The sequence below is a fragment of the Protopterus annectens genome, chromosome 7.part1 (genome assembly GCF_019279795.1).
Source record: "Protopterus annectens isolate FY-2018-M chromosome 7.part1, PAN1.0, whole genome shotgun sequence".
Lineage (NCBI taxonomy): Eukaryota > Metazoa > Chordata > Ceratodontiformes > Protopteridae > Protopterus > Protopterus annectens.
In genome coordinates, this window is record NC_056740.1 from 286,281,635 (window position 1) to 286,301,820 (window position 20,186).

General features: G+C 37.9%; 1 protein-coding gene across 1 annotated transcript in view; it reads right to left on the minus strand.

Annotated features, from left to right (window-relative positions):
- KLHDC8B (kelch domain containing 8B) overlaps nt 1-20,186 on the minus strand; it is a 1,966,070-nt gene that overhangs the window by 1,098,307 nt on the left and 847,577 nt on the right. The window lies entirely within an intron of this gene.

Consider the following 20,186-nt stretch of genomic DNA (forward strand, 5'->3'; position numbering starts at 1 on the left):
TTAGTTTAAGTATACATTTAATGGAGACAACCTCATTTAGTCCTGGGGGAATATAAGATGATGTACGAATCTGCCACAGGACCTCTTGTTTCTCTAATTGCAGCTGCCATGGGTCCCCTCTAATATGGGGTTGTATCTGATGTAAGTCTGAAAACCCAAATTCATGGTCGGGGTTTTGGGAGATATGTTTTTGCCAATGCATTGTTTAAATGCCCATTACTAATGGCATATAGATGTTCATACATTCTCTTCTTAAGTGGTCTGACAGTCTTACCGATGTAAAATGCAGGACATTGCCTGCAAAGTGCCACATATACCACTCCCTTAGAATTGCAATTATATTTCCCATCCATTTACCAGGTAATCGGTCCCTACTATCTTAATTGAGGATCCCATGAGAATATATCTGCAATAGGAACATATACCACACTTAGACATTCCTGATTTTTTCTTGTGTGTTTTATCCCTAGTATGTTCTAAAAGGTCTTTTAAATTAAGACCCCGTCTATAGGTAAACCTACGTCTGTCACCTACAATCTTAGCAAGCTGTTGGTCATCCAAGAACAATCTCCAATTCTTGGAGATAATATCTTTGATTGATTTAAAATCAATACAGTATGTAAAAAGAAATGTAATATTAGCATTTTCTTTGTTGCTATTAAGGGCAAGCTGCGTGTTGCCTCCTCTTAGTAATGGTTGAAAATGGCCAGGTTCTCTCTTGTGTACAACTTCTTGTCTAATCCCCTCAACAAACATATATGGATACCCTTGCAGCAGAAACATAGATTGAATTTGCTCGCATTCATTCAAGAAGTCACCTTGTTCAGACACCATCCTAGCCGCTCGGACAAATTGTCCCTTAACAACACTTCTTTTTTGGTGAAGGGGATGTGAACTAGTGAAGTGTAAATATGTGTTATAAAATGTCTGCTTCCTGAAGATTGTTGATTTAAATTTATTCGACTCATTGTCTTTGCTAATTTTGACATCCAAGAATGAAATTTCATTCATCCCAATGGTGTACGTAAACTCCAAGAAATGCGTCATCTTAGAGATGCTCTCAATAAAGAATGGAATGATGTCAAGAGGGCCTTTCCATAAAAAGAACATGTCATCTTGGTACCTAGTGTACCAAGTGACATGTTCATGGTACAAGGCATTTTGAAACAAATGTTCAGATTCCCAGTAGGCCAACACGCTATTAGCAAAAGTACACCCACATGGTGAACCCATTGCTATGCCAATAGTTTGAAGAAAGAATTGATTTTTAAACACAAGAAAGTTATTTTTAAGAATTACTTCTAATAAAATTTCCACAAGGCGTATTTTATCATTCGATGCTCCTTTGCGGAGCATAAAATCAGCTGTCCACACGACCCCTAAGTCGTGTGGGATGACCGTATAAAAGTCCTTTATGTCAACCACTAAAAAAATCAGAGATGGCTCATATGCAATTTTGCTAATACTCTGAAGAAAACCCCATGAATCTCTACATATCTGAGCCTCGTGTTCCAACAGTGGCTTTAAGATACTATCCACTAATTTGGCACACGCATAAGTAATAGACCCCCTTCTGTCCACAACTAGCCTGAAAGGGGGATTCACAAGATCTTTGTGAATCTTAGGTGTGCCAAATAAAGTGGGGATCCTAGGGGCTGGCATAGTTAAATACTGTAATAAGTCGTAATCAATGCTTCCTTCTAGGAATAAATCATCCAAAATGTTCTTAATTTTGGTATAAGCCACATTAATCTCATTAATACTTGAAGGCTCATAAGTGTCTGAATCCAGGTAATCTAACATTTTACTTTCATAGAAATACTCATCCATGAAGATTAACCCCCCACCCTTATCAGGTGCCATGACCCTAACATTGCATTCATTTAATAATTTGATGAATGCTAGCTCGTTGTTGTTAACATTTCGAGACATATGATTATTCCCTCTAAAAGGGAAACTGTTGTTAGAGGCCATTGCCCTCAAGTCCAACTCACACAATTTCTCAAAAGTGTTTAAAGCTGAATTTAGAGGGGGGTTGAATACACTGGAGGCCCTATGTGTGTGAAATATTTGTACATATTATTTTCACCAGGGGGGGTTCCACTATTCCATACATTACTCCTAACTAAAGCCATATTTGACTAGCAGTTTTTGTAGCACCTATTCTTTATTTTGGATTTTTCATCTAGCATCATTTGATATGATTTTTCAATGTCTATATATATAGATATATGTAAATATATATTAGTCCATTATTTTTTAGCTTGATGAGTCTGATAAGTATTTTATAAATAACCATAGCTATAGGCTGATATTGTCCGGTTTTTAGTAAAGGACCCAGCTTAGCTATTTGGTTAATGTTCGTGGTATAATTATTACTGATGGTCTCTGTAGACTCATCACATATTGAGCACTATCTTTAAAGTACAATATTTCTCATGTCTGATATTCAGTGGCTTTAATTTGTCCTGCATAGCAATTTATACTTTTATATATAATTTGTTTACCTTACTAAACTGGACACAGACATTAGCTGAAGGCTGATATTTGTCCATTTTTTTATTTGAGACTCAGCTCAGCTATTTGGTTAATGTTTTTGGTTCGATTAATATCTGTGGTTTTTGTGTCCACTGTTATGAATGGGTTCTTATTATCATAATGGACATATAGACATTGATATTTATCTATTTCTATGATTGCTGAAAACATCCAACTAATTTTTGGATGACTTTGATTAATATTACTTCTCATCATTGAGATTTAATTATTTTCTTTTGTTGGTGCTTCTTTGGCAGCTGGCTAATATGGATCTTAACAATTTACTTAAAGGATTAGCTTCTGACTGGAATGATCTGATGGTTTTTGGTTTGGATTGTAATAACCCGGGTGAAAATGTTTGTACATCTACACCAAATGATAATTCATTAACAATACAATTTATATAACTTGGCAAGAGTATGAAGTTATTATGAAGCAATATATGTCATTTAAGGCTGTTCAAAGCTTACATGCAAAAAGACATTATGCCCAGAGGTTTAAGAGTTAGAGTACATCCCTTAGTTCACAACAGTGATGATTTATTGATGAAAGCTTGGGGGGAGGCCCAACATAAAGCAAGTATGGCCTTTGTTGAGGTCCTGGTGGGCCATTATGAAAGAACCATTGACCGTGATTTACTGGAAATCACTAAAATGGTTTATTCCATTAAACTTTTTGAGGGGGAACCCCAATTTTCTCCTAATTTAAAAAAAACTTACCCAAGAGCTCATGACACATGAGGAATTATTGAAAGAAAGAAAAAATTCCATAGAGATTTAGTGGGTTACACTAGTGGAGATCCTTTCTCTAAGAACACAGCCAAGCATGTTAGATTTCAGCAGTCACCCAAATTTGTATCTAGAAAAAAGCGATCATGCTCTATTTTGAAAAAATATACCTCAGGTAATGATACTTCAGCTGAGGATTCTTCCTCTGCTATTGAATCAGATGTGCAGGGAACCACAGATTCACCCACAGTGAAAAGGAACAGCAACGTCCCTTTAGACCTACACAAAAGAGGGGAGGAAGGAAACACAAACGAGGTATATGATATGGAAGGTCTACTACACATGTTTGCCCAGAAATAATGAATATGAATGTTTTAAATATTTCTTCTTTTCCCTTGTCATCTACACATATTGATATACTCAATAAAGGATTATCATTTATTCCTGGTTTTTATGTTGCTGAAGATGATTTTGCCAAAGATGTTATATCTTTCTGTAGACTTCTTAACTTACATTTATTTTTCCATGATAAGGTTTCTACTGATTCCCAGGATGATTTTCATTAGCACAAATCCACTTTCCAACCCCCGATGAACCCCAATGTCATGTTGTTTCAGAAAAGTGTTCTTAAAGATATTCACTTTTTCTCTAGGGAACATTATGTTGGCCCTGACAATCTCTCAAAGATCCAATCTGATTGTATTAAAGAACTTGAGCTAAACCATGAGTTGGTTATTTTATCTGCCGATAAAGGTGGAGCAGTGGTGGCTCAAGATTCGGCGAAATATAATACTGAAGCTTTGTGGCAACGTTCTAATGTTTGCCACTATACATCTTTACCTTTTAATCCTACACCCACCTTCAAGAAACAAATAGATGAGTTTCTGGCTCTAGCTGAACAAGAGGGCATTATCTATAGCAAAACATTACATCATCTGACTGTCTATGATCCTGTTCCACAATACATTTATTTCCTGCCCAAGATACATAAAAATTTACAAAATCCACCAGGCAGGCCAATAGTTTCAGGCCGTGGTTCTCTAACTGAACCATTGTCACAGTTTTTGACTAAGTACCTAAAACCTTTGTTGAAGTATGTACGTTTTAGAATTCAGGATACCACTGATCATTTCTGAGTCCCAGCTTGAACTGGGTTGGTTATTATGTAGTTTAGATGTTACAAGCTTGTACATCAACATACCACATTGGGCCGGCATTGAGGCCTTAAAATATTGGCTTGATAGATCTTAACTTTATCCCCCCGGAATTAACACCTTATTAATTGGCTTAGCTGAACATGTACTGACGAAAAATGTTTTTCTCTATCATGATTCTTATTACTTACAGATTAAAAGTATGGCGATGGAGGGCATCATTTGCCCCCATATATGCCGACTTATTCATGGCTTACATTGAAGAGCAATTAATATATGACAGTTCACACAACATTTTTCTACAGGACATGGACATATGGAGGCATTATCTTGATGACTGCTGGTTGGTATGGAGGTCGGGTTCCGAATACCTTCAAGAATTTGTGAATTATCTTAAATGAAAACAAATGGGGAATTCACTTTACGGCTAACTACAATTTAGATCAGATTACTTTTCTTGATGTATTAGTGACCAAACAATTGGATAACCCTCTTAAATCTGAAGTTTACCGTAAGTACCCCCAATACAATTCATTCCACCATGTCACCAGCTATCATCCGCCACATATTTGTAAGAACATTCCTAAATCTCAATATATGACAGCCAAACGCATTTGTTCAGATGATAGCTCTTATCAGAAATCCACGGATGATTTAACCACCTAGTTCTTACAAAGAGGTTACAAGTTAGGACATGTGTTACATACCAGGAACACGGTTGATTCTATACAGCGTGAGCCCTTGCTTGAATATCAATCTAGAGCTAATAATACCAACAGGTAATTCGCTTTGTTACCACTTATGGATGTAATACTGCTAGATTAATCAATAGTGTACAACATAATTGGAATATTCTCAAGGCAGATGATAGGTTGAATACACTGCTGCATGACAGATGCTTGTTTTCCTACAGGAAGGGCAGGAATTTGGGATCCATTTTCAGCCATTACAAAAGGGGACGCTGCCCTTTACGCCCAGTGATACAATCTACCCTTTTAGGGGACCACTTAAAGGGATGTTTCCCGTGTGGTCACTGTATGTATTGTATTAATATTAACAAATCTACCAGTTTTAGTAGTAGTAATACAAGCATGGTTTACACTATTTCTTGCTTTAGGAATTGTCAAACCAATTGCGTGGTTAATCTGGCAATGTGTAGTTGCTCAGCTTTTTATGTGGGACAAATTTCTAGAGCAATTAAGTTTCGGATAGCAGAACACTTGTGTGATATCAGACATAAACATCTTACTAATGCCTTATATAAGCATACAGTTAAACACCCCAATGCCAGGTTTTTCTTTACAATTATAGATAAGATCAAAGGCAATAGATCTAAAACTGCTGTTTGGCATGAGATTCTAAATCGAATGGAGAAAAAATGGATTATTAAATTAGTAGGTCTGTTTTCTCCAGGTTTGAATGAGCACCTTTAAGAAATTTAGGTGATTGACATTAGGCTTGATTGCCACACTTATAAATAGAGGGATTTTTCTTCTGTCTTTTTTCTATTATTTGTTATGTTACACTGAAGAAGGCTTTATTGTTACAGCCGAAACCGGTATGGTGGAATTTTCACTCTATGAAATAATGTGCTTTTTAAGCACAAACATTAAATATATTATAATGTGCTATATACCACTGCCTGCTGGTCATTGACTTTATACAATTTATACCATGCAGAATGAGTTACAATGATGACACAGGACAAATACCTTACCTCCCATACCCGATTACTACAAAAAGACAAAAATGCTGGCATATGTTGTAAGCACTGACCACTCATCTGTCAATAATTCACACTGATACTTTTATTACACAGGACCAAATTCTAAATTAGGAGACTTGATATTCTGAGGTATATTCCTCTGTAGAGGCAAGATTATATAAATGCACAGTAGATGATCCTAGACATTTTATACATCCCTTAACTTCATTGCAGTTTAATACAGCTGACTGGTTAGCTAGGTGTTAAGCATTAAAACTATAAGACCCTGGCTTTGTCATTAAGTAGAAGCATTACACAGTTAAAAATGTACAAATTGATGTTAACAGGGAAAGAAGCATAGTCATACCTCTCAAGTGTACCTCATTATGAGGAATGTACCTCATGTGGGGTCTTAAAAAGTTCATGTTCCTCAAAGTTCCACATTGAAAGGGTCTGTCGCACATTTAGTGCTAGGAATTTTTAACTGATATCCATGGTAAATAGAAAAGAATCATATTAATTCATTAAAAGCTCTTTTTATAAGTAAAACTAACATATTTTAACCATCCTATGACCTTCCTGGTTGAAGTTTTGCCCATTTGCTCCACATTATGCTGGCAAATGTTCCTCATTATGGAGAAGGAAGTTTGAGATCTATGAGCATAGTTATCTGGTCAAGGTACAAGGTACCCTCCCCACCCAAAAAAAAAAAAAAAAAAACATACTTTTGAAGTATTCCACATACTTACATATAAAACAATACAAGAACATTTAAGACCCAGTTCTATACACATTATTTTCTGAGGATAAGCAACCGAAATGTTTTTTAAGAAAGTGCATAAACTCTGAATATCTTTTATCAGTTTCTGCTGCAGAAGGAAACACTATGCCTAAGAAGTAGTTAACTAAAGACTCAGTGGCAGCTAGTTCACGTCACCATTGCTAAGGCAAAGCAGTGCTACAAAATATGTCACTTTTGATAAATGTCCCAAAATCAAAAGGTAGAACCCAAAAATAGATTGCAAGAATATAAATAACATAAGTGGGTAGCTTCTTATCATGTTCGCAACATTACCTCATTCCCATTACACGTTTGAGCAAAATAACAATGAAAATAATAAAAATGTTTGTGAACATCACTGATGTGCAGCTACAAATAGTACTACGCCAGTTAACTCTGGTTTGGAAAATAGTGTATACTTAAATTTTAGTGTTAAATATGCCTCCCTTTAGAAAAAGAGAACATTTTTTGTATTAAAATCATAACCAGGTTTTTGTGTTATCTCCTGGCCTAGAAAAGGAGACAATTTAGAAATGACTGTGATGAAGACATTTACAAATGGCATTAATATATGAAAGAAATGTCTCAGACAATCATAGGGCAAGCTATCTGGATCTGCCATCCTGTCTTCAAGTAGACCATTAATAATAATATGTAACTCTTAATAGGTACTGAAAGTTTTGTCTGTGTGGCTCATTTTGTTTTCAGTCAATGGTTATTTGAAATGGGGGTACCTGAATGAATCAGCCATGTATTACCCCAGTATTTAAGTGAGCCTAACATTGCTAACAGGAATCTCATCATCTGAATATACAGCTTCCACATATTCTTATTATGTAGCACAGTGTGAGAATGAAGCAAGGCCAGCTTTACCAATTTATAAAGATGCTTAGATGTAACATTATAATCAAACTTTCTTTAACATGTATCATTTGCCTGCAGATGACTAATGACATTGATCTGTATACCATTCTGCATTTGCTTATGCTAAGCCTACATGCAAAGTGTATTAGCTATATAAAGATGATAACGACCATGTAAAATGAACCACTAATGTAGGCTGACCCCATGCACTCCTTCAGGAATCAGTACTGTTATATATAGCTAGGATTGTGTATGACGTTATTTCAAGACAAATTGTGTTTTAGAAGATGGCAGTCTTGTGAAGGAATCAATGTGTAAATAACTGCCTTTACCTCATTTCACTTTGTCCTCAATCAGCAATAAGATTAAGAGGCAACAGTAAGGGTAGAATTGAACAGACATGTACTTTGATCACATTTCAGTCCTGTCAGCAGTACTTAAGTGTTTTCATTACTATAGGGCAGAGGTTCTCTAACTTTACCACTATGAACCTCCTTTAGACTGCAAAATATACCCTGAGCTGTCCTTGTTTATGTATAAGGATGTAAGGCCTCATTTTCCATATAACAATGCATTCTTTGAGAAGGATAACAGACTGTTTATGGGTATTTAGGGTTAAGAAAGTGGTGAAGTAGCTATTCTGATACCTCTAAGTAGCATACAGCTGTAGGTCACAGTTAGCTTTGTTGTCTCTCCGTGTTTTGCTTTCTGGTATAGTTCTAGGCTAAGGTGCCCTCTGTGATGCATCTGAATGCCCTACCTGTGCCTATATAGGTTTTTGCTGGGGTGTTCAATTTCAGCTCACATCCCAAAGGCATGAGGGTGGTACATGACAATGCTAAGAGAGGTGTGTGTGTGTGTGTGTGTGTGTGTGTGTGTGTGTGTGTGTGTGTGTGTGTGTGTGTGTGTGTGTGTGTGTGTGTGTGTGTGTGTGTGTGTGTGTGTGTGTGTGTGTGTGTGTGTGTGTGTGTGTGTGTGTGTGTGTGTGCGTGTGTGTGTATCTGCCATGTGATGGTTTGGGATCTTGTCCAAGACTGATTACTGCCTTATATCTGTAGCTTGCTAAAACAGAGTATACGTTTTTGTAACCATGAAAAGGAACAGCAGGCGTTAAAAATGGTTAAAAATCAATAGACATGATGAGTAGCTAGTAAGAATTTCTTCATTGTATTCATGCAGACCCTTCACACATACACACACACACACACACACACACACACACACACACACACACACACACACACACACACAGACTTAGCTCAACTCATTACTCTTTTATAATGAAGTTGACATCAAGTACATACTTTCTTTAACATTTCCTTTTGAAACTGGTCTGATCCATCTTAGAAGTAATGCTGTATATCAGCAATGTAAACTTGTACACTTTCATCCACTTGTCATTGGGATGAGCCCCCCCCCCCCCCTTTCAGACATGTCAGAGTTTCCCTAGTGCTGCTGGCCTAGCCTTTCAAGAATGGTGCTTTTAAGCAGTTAGTTTTAGTTTTTCCAATAGTGCTGACCTAAAATGGAATGGCTTAGGGCAGCCATGCTGTATAATTTTGTTTTTCAGTTAAGGTTTCTTCTTCTTCCTACACACATTCTGTATCAGCACAATATAACATAATTGTGTCTTGTCACTTCTCTTCAATGATGTAGAAATGTAGAATTTATGTTTTTAAGTACCTTTGGAAGACGCGTCAGAATAATTGAGAGTTTTATATGTTGTAAGCTCTGTTAAGTCTTTTTACAACTGTTTTTTCAGCAATACATAATGGCTATATTGTCTGTTTTTTTTTTCCTTTAATCATTTTATTTGCAGTCACCATTCACTCAGTGAGTCAGCCATTTCTATAAATGATGCTGCCAATCCATTTAAGCACCGCCCACTCATCTGTGAATAATTCACACTGATATTTTTGCTGCACCAGGCCAAACCATGCATGCAATGTTGTGACAAATTCTAAAGAAAAATACTGTGGGATTCCAGAGGAAGCCAAAATGTTGCAAGGATACTAAAGAAATATTTATACTGAGGTAAACAAGAGAAAAATACTTAAATAATACATTCATTATATGTGGCATTGTAAAGATTTCACTAAAAGGGAAAAAAGTACTTAAGAGAAATTAACTTTTTACTGTTATTAGCAAGAAAATGAAATAAAATGATTCCAGTAAGATTTAATTTATTTCTCTATTTGTTGTGCATTATAAGTATAAATATAGAAAACAACCACACCGGTCAAAAGCAGTCCCAGTGACTGACCTGAAAAACTATAAATTTCTTCAATTGCGTGTGCAAATTATTCAGTGTTGTATCTGCGTTACTCGAACCTGAGTTTCAAAAAAAAAAAAAAAAAAAATCATCCTTTTTTTCCTTTTTTGAAATGTAAGAATTAGTGGGAAAGCTGTACACATTACTGTAAATTTAAATTGACCTAACTAGATGGAAAGGATAGTGCAAATGTTAGTAACAGGCCTTCTGTGGCTAACACTTATCTAATTTGAACATAGTAATTATTTAATCAATTGGTTAATTTGAATTAACTGTTGCAGCCATTACCCAAGCCAGATGACACATTAAATATAAGCATACCTACAACAGTGAGGTAAACTTTCTAATATTAAGTTAGAATCTGTCAAAATTTCAAGTCCCTTCCAAACCCTGGGAATACTACTGCCTATGTGGAATTGTTCATATAAACTTTGTACAGTCATATTAATATATGCATAGACACTGCTGTACCTACCAGGAATAAGCACAGAGCAAACTCAAAAAACAAGCCATCCTTGTGGAATCCCAACACCAATAGGCTGTATATAGAAAAGCAACAAAGTCATAGCAAAAATTAGGAAGTGCAGCTCCCATCAGAATAAAAATCCTTTCATCAGTCTAAACAAGCAGCTCAGGGGGCAAATCAAGTCTATCAAAGCCAAATTTGAGATAAAATTAGTTCCCCAGGTCAAGGACAACCATAAGATTTTCTTTAGCTATGTCTGCAACCTAAAAGGCAGCGCACAGTGATGTACATAACTAAATGTAAATGAAGCAACTTAGACAAGCAAATCTACTAGCCAAAACAGTAATCTCCAATTATACCCCTCTCTGCTCTCAGCCAACTCATAGGAAATACCATCCAATATAACCCCTCCACCTATCAGGAGGAACAGGTCCTCAATGCACTCTCCAAGACCAAGAACACCACATTGACTGATCCCAATAATATCTTAGGTTGCCTTCTAAATAGCATGAAACCTGACCTCTCAGGACTTCTAGAGTATCTGTTTAACCGTAGCCTCTAGACATGGCATGCGAATGATGAACTGGAACTGTCATTCCTCTCTCCAAGGTTGGGCCATCTATGGATTCCGGGTAACTACAGACCCATAAATCTGACTAGTTTTATATGCAAATCCATAGAAAGAACTATCATGGAAATGATTAACAATGACATAGGAAACCTACAGACAATGGATCCAGCTCAATTTGTTTTCATCAAGGGCAGATCATGCCTTCTCATCCTGGTGGACTTCTTCTAAAAAGGTCACAAAAGTAATTGAACAAAATGGTGCATACTGCCTACTATGACCTGGCCAAGAGATTTGATATAATACCCATATCAGGCATTGTAGACAATGTCGCAAAATTATTTATATACCCTCATGTCACTAGTGGGCTCTGAAATAGAACCCATGAAGTTAGAATAAAGGAGTCCACCTCCAAAAAGAGGCCAGTCACTTGTGGACTCCCTGAGCACTCTGAGCTGGGTCCAGTCCTTTTTGGCATCTTCTTCTTCTCTGAAGTTAAGGTCAGCATGAAGGTCCTCAGGCTGACTAAGTTTGCAGATGATTATAAAATAGGTGCAGTGACAGAATCTCCCTAAAATGCAAATATCTTCAAAGAAGGGCTGACGCAGGCAAATAACAGGTACCAGAGCCACAGCCTAAAACTCAGTGCCACGAAATGCATAATAGTATCCTTTGGGAAGTTAGTTGACCTAGACTCTACCTTATTGATAACAGTCCCCTAAGAGCAGACCTGGTAGTCAGGGATTTGGGGATGCATGTAGATAGTAATCTAGCCTTTGTCCACCATGTGCATATGGTAGTAAGGAAACTATTCTATATTGTGTAACTTGTAAGTAAGGGTATGACATCTAGGTCCAAGAAAGTCACCATTCCACTGTAGTTGGCCCTTATCAGACCAATTATTGACTGCAACCCCCCTTTCAGTATGTACCTTGCCAGGCATGTGCAACAAATGGAATGTCCACAGAGGTTCTTCACAAAAAGAATACTGGGAGAAAACAATATGTCCTACATAGATTGCCTCAGAACCCTGTCCCTGTACTCTGTCTCCTGCAGACAGTTGTGGGGCGATCTCTGCCTGGTGTACAAGTCAATCTTGAATCCCACTCTGATGCACCTTCTGCATATCCACAAAACAAAGAACATCAGATTTACCATATCAAGGGAATTACACCTTGCTTGTGATTTAAATGTGACATGATGGAGGAACAGGTATGTGCCTCAGAGACTAACCCTTCTCTGGAACAGATTTCCCATCAATATGAAGCAGAGTTCTTCTCTAATCCAATTCTAGAAACTCTTAGAGAAAGGCCAAGAAGAAGTAGCCAACACCTTTAACTCCTTCTTCACTGAGACTATCCAAACCTTAGCCAGTCACCTTACCTCCACTTCCCCACCTGCTGCTAAACTGCGACGTGACAACCCTACCCCCTTTAATTTAAAGCCAGTCTCTTCCTCCTATGTACGCTCCCTCCTAAAAAAACTCAAACCAACTACCCTAGCGGCTGACCACCTTCCTGCGGAATTCTTACAAATTGCATCTGATGAAATAGCCTACCCCATATCAATCCTAATAAACAGATCTATAACTGAGATGAACATTCCCTCAATCTGGAAGACTTCCTATATCATTCCACTTCACAAAGGAGGTACCTCCTGGAAATGTCAAATTATAGACCAATAGCCATCCTGTCCCCATAGCGAAAATCATGGAAAGATGCATCCACAAACAACTTCTTCACTATCTGACCTCTAATAATCTCTTGTCCAATGCCCAGCATGGTTTTCGTCCGCACCATAGTACAACTACTGCCCTCCTTTCCTTTATTGACTCAATCAACAACAATCGCAATAACAAACTCATATCATCTGCCCTCTTTCTGGACCTATCAAAAGCATTCGATATGGTCAATCATCAATTCCTTCTCAACATCCTTGAAACCCTACGTCTGGACACTCCAGCACTAAACTGGTTCAATTCCTACCTCACTGGTAGGCAACAAGCTGTCCTATGGCAAAACAGAATATCGGGACTGCTCCCGAATACCATAGGCATTCCTCAGGGCTCAATACTGGGTCCACTTCTGTTTTCCATCTTCATAAATGACCTTCAATCAATCATCCCTAAATCCACCTGTATACAATACGCTGACGACTCCACCTTAATCTGCTCCAACGTCTCCCTCTCGAATCTCCAAATGACCACACAACATTGTTTTGCACTAGTTGAAAAATGGTTCACTGACTTAAAACTTCTACTTAACCCATCTAAAACCAAACTATTACTTTTCTTCGCCAACGTCTTCTCACCTCTAGGTAAAGAACTCCCAAACACTAACAACACAACCTTTCATATTAAATCCACTAATGGGACCCTCATAACCCCTGTCACCAGTACCAAACTGCTAGGTGTCACTATTGATCATAAGCTCAAATTTGACATACACATTACCCAAACAGTAAAGTCTGTTAACAAAAAACTAGGATCTATGTACAGAATTAAAAACTTCCTAACTCCCACTACCAAATTAAGTATTGCTCGTACCCATCTCCTCTCTTCCCTCCTCTATGCTTCCGCGATCCTCTCTTTTCTCAATAAACGTGAACTTAACATGCTCTCTCTTGCCTATAACCACATTGCCAGATTTATTACAGGTTCCCTTTATCGAACCCATCATTGCCTTAATCTCACGAAGACTTGGCTGGTTGGAACTGCCAAATCTCCTCAAACTTAGCCAACTCAAGCTTATAAAATTATCAACCATCCTGATAGAACTCCCTCACTGTGCAAAATTCTAACTCCATATACTAACCTCAATAGTCTCCGATCATCAAACAGCATCCAGATCCTAACCATTAAAGCAAAAACTCAGGTGGGGATGCCCTTTATGCAAATTCCATTGGCAAGCAGTGGAACTCCTGCCAAACAACCTTAGACTTACTTCTTCGCTCTATCATTTCAAAGCTAACCTTAAAGAATATCTCTCCACACAATGGACATGCCCATGTCGAGAACCTGACTAACTACATATCTCTTTACTTCTAGGTTCACTTCCCTAGCCCATTTCCCTAATTGCAGATCTCTAAAATTTCTCTTTCCTTTTAGTAATAAGGAAAATCTCTGATTTCAGTCTATTTTTCAGTATCTTTAACGAAATCAATGTTCTGTGTATAATTTCCTGTCTGTCCTTTAGTCTTATATAACATCTATGTAAATTTTCATTCCTGCATATGTAAGCTGTATTCTCTTGTTGTAACAATACTTTGAATCTTGCAATTTAAATATGTACTTCTATTGTGTATTGGAGCTTTTCTCCTCGGGCCTCTACTGAAAACGGATATGTATCCAGTTAGACCAGCCCAGTTAACAAATGTAAAACAAATGTAAAATAAATAAATAAATAAATAATTCAAGTGTAACTTGGAAAAGTGGATGGGAAATTAGAAATTCACCCCTAGTCTGGCATTTATGTCACTAATGGACAGAAGCAGCCTGTAAATGCTTGACTACCTAAGCCCTAGCCTAAATATACCTCTTAAAATAACCTTACGGTACCAAAAGTTTTCAGATATATTGGTGATGGATGGGTAGGCTTAAATGTCCCCCTGAGTCTTTTCCCCAGTTAACAAAATGGTAATAATATAACTGGAGAACAAGAGGACTAATTCTTTTGTCATCTGCAGACTGAGAATGAGATCTGTTCAGGTTTGGGTTGACCATAGTCCAGCGAACTGTATTAATCACCACAAATGGGTACAACTATCTATTAATCCTGCAAGGACTGGCTGTCTGGCCCATTGTTTAAGCTTTAAAAGGTTGTATGTATGTTAGAGGGAGGTTTCATAAAAGTTGAATATATTACCTATAGGGTAATAGGTGGTATAGTATACAATGACAATAGTGAGTTGATCTTTAGTCAGCATCAGCAGGGTGGACTACAGTAGAGAAGCTGGTGAAACTGCGAGCAACATTAACTACAATGGTCAAGATGCTGAAAGCAGTACTGGACAAGAGAAACATTCTCATAGCTGGTAAGGCCGATCATCAAAATCAGATAATGAAGCTAAATGGATGAATGGTTTCTCCTGAGAATACAGCAAATACCCATCAGAACACGATTAGTCTGGCATCACAGTGTATACCTGCTGAGGTCCCATCTAAATTGGATAATCTTAATAACAGAAGCATCCAAAACAAATTGTGCATCCTGAGGATGCATTAGAGCCTAGAAGGCAGGACCAGGAAGTTCTGCTTTGCAATCATTGTAAAGTTCAAGATATCATAGTAAGTGAAAACTGAGGAACATAGCATACAGAAGAGAAGGATGCCCCTGAAAATTATGAAAGACTTTTTTTTTATCTTAAAGTTTTGAAATATACAGCAAATGTCAGAATACTAAGCAGCATACTGCAGGGAGTGATGCCCCCTGTTGGTGGAAGGAAATGCTACCAGGTTACTAATATATTATTTGAATATTCTGGTTTACAATTGAATACCCAAAGTCACTGCTGTCGATCAGCATGCGGTCGAAAGGCAGTTTTCCAATGGGCAGAATGCTGACTCAAAAAACATCGACTACACTAAAGTAAATGTGTAGTGTAGTTTGAGTGTCTGAGTTTGACATTGTGCACCAAGATCCCTGTTCAATGAGGAAAAGAGAATTAGCCCATTTCCTCGGAGTTGATATATATAAGTTGCCGGGGGTGTCGGGGGTGCAAAATAGTAAAATATACATACTGTTGACTATGGAATGTCATGGTATGTGAAGGTGCATAGCATGGGTGACTGATGTCACCTCCTGCTATGACGAATACATCAGACTATGGGTGTCAATGTGTTCAGTTTTGACCTGGCCGGAATTTCACTGTTTCGGATTCAGGATTTCAGGTTGACCATTTGACTGGTCGACCCATGCAGGTTCCAGGTTTCAGTAGTAAACTGAATATTCTTTATATGAGAAGGAAGGTGCTCTTACACCTTGACCTGTGTATAAACAATTAGGATGAAATGTTCTATAGACTACACTGATTCAGTAACAGAGATTTACTAAGAAATAAGAAGTGCAGCATTTTACGAAGAGTTTTCTGCTCTCTGGCAGTAAACTGCATTGATAGCTACAGCATCAAGTCTGAGGGCCTTTGATGGAGTTGTATGGGACACAATAATTTCTAATTAAAAGGAGAATTCTACAATAAAGATCCTTGACAACTTATTGCTGGATAAAACAAAAAAAAAACAGAAAGAATGTGATGTCACCCCTCAATATGCCACCAAAAGATTACCAAGTGGAGTCGCTGAGAGAGTCACTGTCATCAGTAAGTTAGAAATGCTTGCCTGCCTGCCTGTGTCTAGTGAAGGGGTCAGCTTTATAATAACTTTGGGGGATCTTTTTTCAGTGAAGATACTGTAGAAGAGATGATGCACAATGTCCAAGCGAATGCCACTAGAGTACTAAGGCTGCACGCTTCCAAGCTTGGATGAAGTAGATGCTTTGTGGATGGAAATCAATCCTTCCTGCCTGCTGCTAGTGCAATTATTGCTTTCAATGACTTCTGGCATGAGGGTCCTACTGTCTATAAGCCTAGGCTGGGATCCTTGCTGTATTTTGTCATTAGAAAGCCTCTGACTGCATCACAGGTGTGACGATTAGTGGATGAGTGAGCTAATGGAGCCCCCCCCCCCCACACCATTTTTGCATAAGATTATCACAAAATATCACCACAGAGAAGCATGGATACATGAAACTTTCTGCTATGCTGAATATGGAAGGTGGAATGAACTGCGACTCTGACTGTGGAGTAGGAAGAAGAGACATCTGTTTCAGAGTCTAAACAAATTTCTGTCAGGAGCTGATGTCAATATGGAAGTAAGAAGGGCCCTTTATTATTACACGCGGTGAGCATGATGGGAAGTATGTAGCACAGAGAAAATAAATACAATTAAATAAATATAATGAATATTGACACTTTATATGGCAACTTTGCTTGCTGTCATCATAGGATTGTGTAACATGTGCTTGTTCCTTGATTTAAAACGCCCCATATCTGGAATTTTTTTTTCTCTGCCTGTCCTGTATCATGAGATTGGACCAGAGTCATGACATAGTATACATACTTCCTTTCTTGCTCAGTTGTTATGTCAGTCACTGCATGTTACATATATGCACAGCTAAAGCAGGTAAGGGTGGCTTACATGTAGACATGAAAACAATTATGTAAAGACATAAAGCGAACCCTTGGTATAGTCATGAAACTTAAACAGGATCACACCTCAATATACTATGCAGGTTAATAACTATGGTATTAACTAACAAGTTTCTCTGCAAATAAAACTATGGATATATATGGATATGAACAGGTGACATTTTCCAGTTGAATATGATAACCTGGGGTGGGGTTATTGCTGGGAATGTGTTGTTTAAAAATACTTTTAACACACTTCTGTTTTCCTAGATGTTTCAGGGCAAAGAAGGGGTCATGGTTAATGCATCTTGAAGGTTTGCCTCTTAAGGGGGGATGGAAATTTGATTTTGTCTGAACAGAAGATAATCAGAAGGTGGCATTATGTCAGAGGAGGGTAGTTGATCAGTGATGGGGGGGGTGATGTTACTTTGCACCTCTTCATTTTCATATCTCTATGGTGCCTTTAGTTTCTGGGTGGGTAAAAGCGCTCTAGCTACAAAAATGTTATTAAATAAGCGAGTCAGTCATGCCATGTTGCGAGCTCTGGCTGACTCCACAGTGTATTATGTAGTGGCAATAAGGTATTGATTTCCTCACATACAGTTTTGTAAATACTATTGAGTATGTGGATTTGGTTTGCAGACTGTTTTAAACTATTTTATTATTTTAATGACTCTGCTAGGTGGAATAAATTTTTTCTGTATAAATTAATTATGATTACTTGACTTTGTCTGACTGATAACTGTTTCTGTTAGATATATTGCATGTAGTGTATGGGCTAGAGCCAACAAAAAAAAAAGAAACAAAGTATGGGACAGATTAAGGCAAGCACATAATGATGTACCCGCCATACTGGAAACCAAGTTAGATGGGGAATATCGCAAGTCTGTTAAAGTCAAGGTTTTTCTAATGACTGAGTACAGTTGTGCCATAGACAAGAAGGGAAATGACCATACCCATAAGACAAATCCAGAGATGATATGTAGACTGTACTTGACAGATGAGGAAGGCATGTAGATGGTGGGTAAGGTGCACTCATCACAAGAAGGTGATTTTATCAAGGTCTTGCTATGATATTAATGTGAATAAACCAACAGAAATAAAAATATATGGGCTAGTGGCATTTTAGGGTGGCTCTGTAGAAGGGGACAGATGGTGCTGGGAGATGATTTTAATACAATAGCAGATGAGTTCCAGGATCTGGGCATCAAGAGTGACAGATGAGACAATGACATTAGTGCTGAAAGCTGGATGGCAGCCTTGATGACTACAGCACCGTTTAATCACCCATGTAGAGGCATATATATAATGGATAGTAGGCTAGACCATGTTTTTAAAATCAGGTAAGTTTTTCATCTGCGTATGGGACTTCAGAATATGAGACCAGGTGCTCTCTGATCATTTTCATTTTAAGTTAACATTTCATACGGGTATGCAGGTGAAGAGGCCTGTGTTGTAAAGGCTGGACTCATTGATTTGACAGGCAAAGTATAATGGAGTGAAGTCCACATATAGGGTAAACAGCTACAGCTCTCCAGTGGTGGAAAAGGATGCAGTAATGAGCCAAGTGCTTGATCAGTGAAAAACTATAAATCTAACGTTTAGGCTTAAGAAAACAAAAAAAGTCTAAGTGGTGATCTTGCAGACTTAGAAAAGGGTGTTACAAAGTAAGTGGATAAGGGAACAACCACACAAAGATAGGATATGCATACTAGTGAAGGAGTTGTAAGAGGAAGTCAGTAACATACTTTCCTGTCTAGAGCTAGACTAAGCGATCAATACTGTTGTTGAGGTAAGAGAACTGTCAGAATCCTGGATTCCAGACTGAAAACAACACAGCTAGACTCCCTTATCCCCTCATCAAAAATCCCCAGACAGGTAACACATGATGTTTGGGTTATCCCATGTTGATTTTTGAATTTTTTGAAGGAACCCAAATATGAGGAGCTCAAACTACATCCCAGACTCTTTGAGGCCTTAGGTCTTTCCTGGAGAATATCTGCATTTTCACATGAATACCTCGGGGAGCTTGCCATGTCTATTCTATGAGCTGGATATGTAAGCCTAACATTAGATTATTGGGAGGGATAAGACCAAGAGGGGTCACAGTCTTCCAAAACAGTTTCGTAATCTGACAGATGCACCCTTTATTCACTTTCTTATGTGACAAGGTGAAAAAGGCCTTTGAGTTTGGCTGTTTGTAATTTCAAGGGTAGTGATGTAAACAGTTTCTTAACCAGCACTGACCATGGATGATCTGAGGAATTTTATACCCGTATCACTCTGTCTCACTCAGAAATGTGGACAGCAAAGTACTAGCCAAGGTGTTGCCAGTGCGAGAGTCCAGAATACTACCCCTGCTCATATTAATGTGGGATTTTATCAGGGGTGTCAAACGGCAGATCATTGGGGGCTGATACGCTCTATAGTGAAGGGAGCAGAGTCTCTGCTGAGCAGTTGTGCCTCTAGCACTTGATATTAAGAAAGTGATTGACTTCTTAAAAGAGGATTTTCATCCATTTTCATTTGAATGGGGTATAGTTTGGTGCCAAATTTTAAGAGGTAGATTTCAGTTGTATTTACAAAACACTTTGCCATTTTAGTCATAAATCAGTCCTTCAACCCAAAGTTCTTGCTAAGTAGAAGCAAAAGACAAGAGCATCCAGTTTCTCATTTGTTGTTTGTATTAACCACTGCAGCCCCCCATGAAGCCTATTATTATGGACTTGGTAGTGATGAGGGCATCCTCCATATTATAATGGGTATTACTTTACAAATGACTGGACATTGGTGTTTAAGGGCCAGATGGATGTTTGCCTTTTCTGAAAGGTGCATACCATATTTAACTAATTCCCTGGACACATCAATAGTAAGAATGACCCTGTCCAAGTCAGACTAAACAAGTTATGTGTGAAGGTGAGATTGTT